This window comes from Orycteropus afer, unplaced genomic scaffold (assembly GCF_000298275.1).
Source record: "Orycteropus afer afer isolate SDZICR_OR568_19922 unplaced genomic scaffold, OryAfe1.0 scaffold00024, whole genome shotgun sequence".
Lineage (NCBI taxonomy): Eukaryota > Metazoa > Chordata > Mammalia > Tubulidentata > Orycteropodidae > Orycteropus > Orycteropus afer.
Window position 1 is genome coordinate 18,855,290 of NW_006921611.1, and position 8,556 is coordinate 18,863,845.

Here is an 8,556-nt window from a genome sequence, read left to right on the forward strand (position 1 = left end):
AGGAAACCTCAAAACTATAGTCAAAGTGGTAGCATTGCTTCACCAGCACTCCCCTCCTCTCCCCCAGAGGAAACCAGGGTTATAATTTTAGAGTATATTATTTGGAGATTTTTCTGTAAGTATGTGTGTATGTGTGTGTCTGGTTGTTGTATGCTGTAGAGTTGATTCTGACTCATAGTGACCTCTAGTGGTACAGTGGTTAAGTGCTCAGTTGTTAACCGAAAGGTTGGTGGTTTGAACCCACCAGCTGCTCTACAGGAGAAAGATGTGGCAGTCTACTTCTGTAAAGATTTATGGCCTTGGCAACCCTATGGGGCAGTTTTACTCTGTTATATAGGGTTTCTGGGAGCTTTGGTAGTGTAGTGCCTGAGGCACTTGACTGCTAACCAGAAGACTGGCGGTTCAAACCCACCAGCCACTCCTCAGAAGGAAGATGGGGCTATCTACTTCCATAGCGATACTGCCTCGGAAACCCAAGGAGGGGTCGCTGTGAGTCAGGTCCTACTTGACAGCACATAACAGCAACACAACATAGGGTTTCTATGAGTCAGAATTGACTCGAAGGCAATAGGTTTAATGGGTGTATGTGTCTGTGTGTATTCAGTGTGATTTGACTGCTGTGCATATTGTTCTATGCCTTTTTTTTTTTTTTTTTTTTCCCACGCAGTAGTATACTTTTCATGTCACTATGTCCAGATCTGCCTGAGTCTTAACTGGTTAATGATGCAGAGTTAACTGTTGCATCATCTTCCACCATACAGATACAGTGAGGTTCATTTATTAGTTCCCATAGTGATGGAGACTTAGGTTCTTTCCAGACCAGTGGTTTATGGATGATTGTGCTCTGAGGAATCTCAGAGGGGCCTCAGGAATCCCAAAGGGAAGGCAGAGGAAGGAAACAGCAAGTGAGGCCTCAAACCCTAAGTGGTATTAACTACATACAGCAGCTTCATTTTTATTGTTTCATATATCGGGCTTCCACAAAATTTTCTGTTTAATAAAAAGAGTTCTGGAACTAAGTGTCCTCTTCAAGTGGTCTGGTCTGATGCTCTCATTTTGCAGTTCTGTAAAAGTAGTCTCAGAAAGGTGTAATGTTTTCCCCAGAGTCATAAAGCTAGTCGATGACAGGGCTAGGCTAGAACCCAGGTCTTAGGACTCTGAGTTCAATACCTTTGATACTATATTCTCAGACTCATCTCTTTGTTTCTAAAGTCTGAACACTTCAAATACCCATTAGAAGGAATAATCTGGTCTCTGGGTGGTAACAGTGGTTAATATGCTTGGCTGCTAAGCAAAAGCTCCCTCTTTGAGTCTACCCAGAGGAGCATCGACAGAAAGGCCTGGAGATGTACTTCTGGAAAACTCAGCCACTGAAAATCCGTGGAGCACAGTTCTACTCTAATACGTGTGGGGTCGCCATGAGTTACAGGTGACTTGATGACAATTGGTTTTTAACCCTGACTCGAGGCAAAAAATTTATTATTATCAACCCACAGGTGAGCTAAGAAGTTTATGGCTTATTTAAGGCTGAATGATCTAATTAGAGGTGAGAGGTGAAGCTATCATAAGGTATGGTCTCTAAAGCAAGAGATGAAACCAATATCTCTATCAGACTGTGATGGGGTTCTAGCCTGCTTATAGGTGGGATCCAGACTGGTGTTTCTGTCATTTCACTCATTGAGCATCTACTTTGTTTTGGATAGTGTATTTTCATGTACACCTTTCTATTTAAAGTAATAGATCTCTCATGAGATATGTATTATCACCTCCATTTTAGTGATATGGAAACTGAGGTATAGGGAGGCACCTATACCTAATCAGAGGTGTAGCACAAGTTTGATCCCACAATCAAGTACCTTTCCCCAGTATCAGAGCTTCTTTCTGGTTTATTCAAAATATTGCCCACAGGGCATTCCGTTCCACAGATGTCTCCACTGTGAGGCCAGAATCTGGGCAGAATCCTCCATGTCTGCATTAAGCAGGCATTCTGGAAACCTGGTGTGGGAACATGTTGCTTTATGTCCTCATCACTTGTCTCCACGCTGCACCAGCAACTGCACTGGGTCTGCCAAGAACTGCCTTTCTCTTCTCTGGCTTCCCTCTTATTTTTTTTTAAAGCCCACTGGGCAGGACTAATATGCAGTAAAACTGATTTGTGCACTTTCCAGCCCTGGCTGAGAACAACAGCCATGTACATTAGTTGGGAGGTATTTAATGGATGATTTATAAGATGTTGAAGATAAAACTGGAAAGATACATGGGCAGTGCTGAGATGCAACATTCTTGAGGAACAGAGAACATTAAGTGCTTGATTGGCTGAGATGATTTAGAGGGCAGCCCCAGGCAGCAGTCCAGCCATCCCAACAACGTTCCAGCAGCTTCTCTCCCGACAGCCACAGCCCATGATGCAGGTCTGGGCTAGACATAGCTGGGCAGTAGATCTCAAAGGAAACTTCTGTGTGATCTATGACTAGGCCTGAGCTGTCTCTTGGGGATGCAACTTGAATCTCTAGTATAGAGTCCAACATGCTGGGGCGGGAAGATTCCTGGGCAGCAGCCTCAACTAGGTAAGCTGGTCTTCCTCTTTTCTAAAGAATAACAATTTAACATTTCAGTGCAGTTTGAGAAAACCTGAGTGAGTACCCACCCTGTTTGGAACACAAAGTTAGATCTGAGGAGTAAGATGAATAAGGTAGATAAACTCCAAGCCAAACTCACTGCTGTCAAGTCAGATCTGACTCATAGCAACCCCTCCTGGGATTTCTGAGGCAGTATCACTAAGGAAGTAGATTACCCAATTTTCCTTCCAAGGAGTGGCTGGTGGGTTTGAACCACTAGCCTTCTGGTTAGCAGTCAAATGCCTTTTCACTACGCCACCAGAGCTCCCCTCTGAATTCAGACAACTTACAGCTTTCTCTTTTTCTAAACAAAGAACAGAAGGCCGAGGAATGTGGTCTAATTCACCTCTGACTCATAGTGACCCTGTGTACAACAGAATGAAACCCTGCCCAGTTCTGGATCATCCTCACTATCTTTGCTATTCCTGAGCCCATCCTTGTAGCCACTGAGTCAATCCATTTCACTGTGGGTCTTCTCCTTTTGGCTGATCCTTGACTTTACCAAGCATGATACCCTTCTCCAGGGAATGGGTCCTTCTGACAATGTGACCAAAGTAGGTGAGAAAAAAATCTGGCCATTCTCATTGCTAAGGAGCATTCTGGCTCCACTTCTTCTAGGACAGATTTGTTCATTCTTCTGGCAGTCCATAGTGTTTTCAGTATTCTTTGCCAACACCACAACTCAAAGGCATCAATTCTTTTTTGGTCTTCCTTATTCATTGCCCAGATTTCGCATATATATGGGGTGACTGAAAATACCATGGGTTAGGCTTACCTTAGTCTTCAAAGGAGGAGCTCTGGTGGCGTAGTGCCTAAGGCACTTGACTGTTAACCAGAAGGCTGGTGGTTCAAACCCACCAGCCACTCCTCAGAAGGAAGGTGGGACAATCTACTTCCATAGTGATACTGCCTTGGAAACCCCAGAAGGGGTCGCTATGGGTTGGAGACAACTTGACAGCACATAACAACAACAGTCTTCAAAGTGACATCTTTGCTCTTCAACACTTAAAGAGGTCTTTTGCAGCAGATTTTCCCAGTGCAATACGACGTCTGATTTCTTGACTGCTGCTTCCATGGGTGTTGATTGTGTATCCAAGTAAAATGAAGTAATTGACAAAATCAGTCTTTTCCCCATTTATCATAATGGAGAATTATTAACCCAGTTGTGAAGATTTTTGTTTTCTTAATGTTGAGGTGTAACCCATACCAAAGACTGTAGTCTTTGATCTTTCTTAGTAAGTGCTTCAAGCTTTCTTCACTAGCAAGCAAAGTTGTGTCATCTGCATATCGCAGGTTGTCAATGAGTCTTCCTCCAATACTGATGCTGCATTCTTCATATAGTCCAACTTCTCAGATTATTTGCTCAGCATACAGATTGATAAGTATGGTGAAAGGATACAACCCTGATGCACACTGTTCCTGATTTTAAACCATGAAGTATCCCCTTGTTCTGGTCAAATGACTGCCTCTTTTTCTATGTACAGGTTCCTCATGAGCACAATTAAGTGGTCTGGAATTCCCATTCTTTGCAATGTTATCAATAATTTGTTATGAACACAGTCAAATGTTTTTGCATTGTCAATAAAACTCAAGTAAATATCTTTCTGGTATTCTTTGTTTTCAGCCAAGATCCATCAGACATCAGCAATGATACTCCTCCTTCCATGTCCTCTTTTGAATCCAGTTTGAATTTCTAGCAGTTCCCCATCAATATACTCCTGCAACCATTTTTGAATTGTCATCAGCAAAATTTTACTTATGTGTGATATTAATGACATTGTTTGATAATTTCCACGTTCTATTGGAACACCTTTCTTTAAATGGGCAAAAATATGGATCTCTTCCAGTTAGTTGACCAGGTAGCTGTCTTCCAAATTTCTTGGCATAAATGAGTAAGTGCCTCCAGTGCTGCATCCGTTTGTTGAAACATCTCAATGGATATCCCATCAATTCCTGGAGCCTTGTTTTTTCCAATTCCTTCATTGCAGCCTGGACTTCTTCTTTCAATATCATTGGTTCTTGATCATATGCTATATGTGGTCTAATAGAATATATGAAATCAGAACTATCTAGAAGAATGTGGCTCTCTGATCACTGACTCCTGACACTTAAGGTTACTGAGCAATCATTAGTTTGAAATTTTCTGTTTCTACTTTCCAAATGTACTTTGTGTACATGCACACACACACACACACACACTCACTCTTGCTTATACTCACAGTCTCAGTGGAGCCCACACTAACTTCTAAGCTTACTGTTGGCAAACCCATAAAATAAATAAGTAACTCGTCCCAAACCTCTTCTCTGAGACCCCAAAACAAAACTCACTGTCATCAAATCAATGCCAGCTCATAGCCACCCTTTAGGAAAGAGTAGAACAGCCCCATAGGGTTTCCAAGGCTGTAATCTTTATGGAAGCAGACTGCTTCACCTTTCTCCTGCAGAGCACTTAACTTTTTTTTGGTTAGCAGCCAAATGCCTTAACCACTACACCACTAGGGCTCTTCCCCCTGTGAAGATCTCCATTTATCTTCCCTACTCATGCATCACTTGCCCTCTGCAAACACAAAATTCACCAATGCTGTTTTGTGTCAAGGTGCCTTCTCACAGCTCCTATAGCCATACTATTTCCAGGCATTTGCAATTTGCTTTCAGACTCTCAAGGAAAAAACAAACAACTTTGAAGCCCAAAGGAATGTCTTTACTAACGGTAGACTTTCAGTCAGTGACAGCAACATTTGGAGAGATGCAATGATTATAGATTATAGATTCCTCCCTGACTGTGTGGATGGACATTATTAGGTAATCCTCTGATAACAGGATGGAGTTACTCCTCTCACCAGCCACTTCCTCCTATCCCACCTCTTTCCATCCCATCCCATTCCATCCCATCCCATCCCATCCCATCCCATCCCACTGAGCAGGTTAAAGGAAAAGGGTGTTAGCTTTCAACATATGCACACACAGCCCTTCAGATTATGATCCTCCACACTTTCCAACTCATGATTCTTGGAGTCCAAGTCAGAAAGGGAAACTTACTAAACTCACTATTACAGTTGGAAATCTGAGTTTACCCAAAAGATGAAATGAGGAGAAAAAGTTGTTTGTTATAGAAAAATGAGGAATCTGATTAACTTGCAAGTGTTTAGGATAAAGGGAATTAGCCTTTTATGAGCAGTGACAATGTGCCAGGCTATATGGCTCATCTTAAGGTCTCACACCAATTAGAGATTTTGAGGTCCAGAGAGGGTCAGTGACTGCCTAGGCTCACTCGCTAGTCAGTGAGGGTTCAGATTGTTTGTATGAATAGGTATATGTATCCATATTATTAAAGTCTTTAAAATTTAGGCTTTTGACCAGTCCTTTCTGAATCTCTGGAGTGAGTCCAAGCTCTGGGGAGGAGGGTGCTGACTAGTTACTCCTTGGGACCACATTGTGGCTTCCCAGAACCACTGTCTGTGGAGACTGGGATGACCTCCCTGGCTCCCTGTCCACCTCCCACAAGTGTTGCAACTTGTCTGTCTGCATTGCTCTGGTCAATGAAAGGAAGATGCAGGCTAATTAGCCACATTACTGTTTTATGAAGGGAGAGAGATACAGTAATAACCTCCTGTTTTTGAACAATGGCTACACTCTGGCCTCTCTGTACCCCTTGGCTCTGAGGTCAGAATACATGATAGACATCATCAATATCCCTGGTAAACAGAACTGACCATGGACAAGGCACTGTAATAGTCCTGGAAGAGAGGAGACTATCAGAAGCTCTTGAGAGGTAAATTTAATTCAATTCAACCAAAGTTTTAGTATACCTATATGTGCTGGATAGTATGGAGAATAAGAAAAGGATTAAGATACACCTTAGATTGAAGGATCTTATTATTTAATTGAAGATGTAAGATATGATAGTGAAAATTATAAGAAAATGTAAAATAGAATATGCCTAGTAGCCAGGTAAGTAGAGATTGAAACATGGAGACATAAACACTGAACTTGATAACAGAAGGCCTAGATTCAACTCTTAGTGCTGCTGCTAAATACGCAGGCTTGAATCAGTTACCTAATCTCTCTGAGCCTCCCCTTTCTCTACTGTAAACGGTTATGATGTAATGAAAAATAAATGAAAGCTAAGATGAATGTAAAATCATTCAACTTTATATATGGCATACAGCTATAGATAAAAATTTAGATATATCAGGGTTTTTAAAAATAGATATATCTATGAGTCAGGGCTGACTCGACGGCACATGACAACAACAACGACAACATTAATATATATATATATTCCAAGTTTTTCTTCATTATTCTCCTTCTCTGCCTTTTTCTCTTATTGCCCTATCCCCAGATATTGCATGTTCTCTTGTTTTTATTTTTCCACTGACCTTCTTGTTTGTCTGGAGGGTGCAGCCATTTTGAATGTTTACAAGTGGTGGCCATTTTGGATATTTAAAGTGACCAAGGGTGCAGCCATTTTTACTGTTTCACAGTGGTAACCATTTTGGATTTTAAAGTGATAGCATTCTCATTTGGATTCCAGGGACCTAAGAACAGGCAGTGAGGCAGGAAGCAGGGAGAGGACAGAAAAGGCAAAGTGGACCAGAACAGATTGAGGAGTCAGCCACAGGAACCCAGGTGAAGACAGGGAACCCAGGCCACACCCTACAAGGAGTGAGTTGGGAAGTCAGGGAGAGGACACAAAAGGCAAAGGGGATAGGAACAGATCGAGGAGTCAACTGCAGGGAGCCAGATGAGGAGAGGGAACCCAGGCCACCCCCCAAAAGCAGTGAAGCGGGAAGCAGGGAGAGGACAGAAAAGGCAAAGGGGACTGGAACGGATTGAGGAGTTAGCCGTGGGGATCCAGGTAAGGGTTGTTGGAGGGGTTTCCAACAGCTAAGGGAGACAAATTTGTCTGTCAGTTTGTCCTACTATGGTGACATGATGCTATGAGTCCTGAGGCTGTGCCACTGTTGTTTCAAAACCAGTGGGGTGCACCTGTTACACAGGTTTCAGCCCAGCTTGCATACTGAGACAGACTAGGAAGAAGGAGGAGGCCATCCACTTCTCAAGAATTGGCAAGGGAAAACCTTATGAATAGCAGAGAAACACTGTCTGATACATTACTGTGCTAATTTATGAATAGTCCAGAAACATTTTCCAATAGAGAGGAGGAAGATGAGTCAATTTGCTTAGAAAGCTGTCAAAATAGGCCTGGAAAGAGCTGCATTATCAGAGTAAAATCAGCCTTACTCATATGATATGGTAAAGCTTTCAAGACCTCCATTTGCTGACGTGGCACCACTCAAATTGAGGAGAAACAGCAGCAAACATCCATTAATAATCGGAACATGGAATGTATGAAGTATGAATCTAGGAAAATTGGAAGTTGTCAAAAATGAAATGGAACGCATAAAGATTGATATCCTAGGCATTAGTGAGCTGAAATGGACTGGTTTTGGTCATTTTGAATCAGACAACCATATGATCTACTATGCTGGGAATGACAGTATAAAGAGGAATGGTGTGGCATTCATCACCATAAAGGATGTTTAAAGATCTGTCCTGAAGTACAATGCTGTCAGTGATAGGATAATATCCATACGCCTACAAGGAAGACCCATTAATACGACTATTATTCAAATTTATGCACCAACCTCCAAAGCCAAAGATGAAGAAATTAAAAACTTTTTATCAATTTCTGCAGTCTGAAATTGACCAAACATGCAATCAAGATGTGTTAATTCTCACTGGTGACTGGAATGCAACGGTTGGAAGCAAAGAAGAATCACCGGTAGTTGGAAAATTTTGCCTTGGTGACAGAAATAATGCTGGAACTTGCATGGTAGAATTTTGCAAGACCAACGACTTGTTCATTGCAAACACCTTTTTTCAACAACTCAAATGGCAGCTCTACACGTGGACTTCACCAGATGGAACACACAGG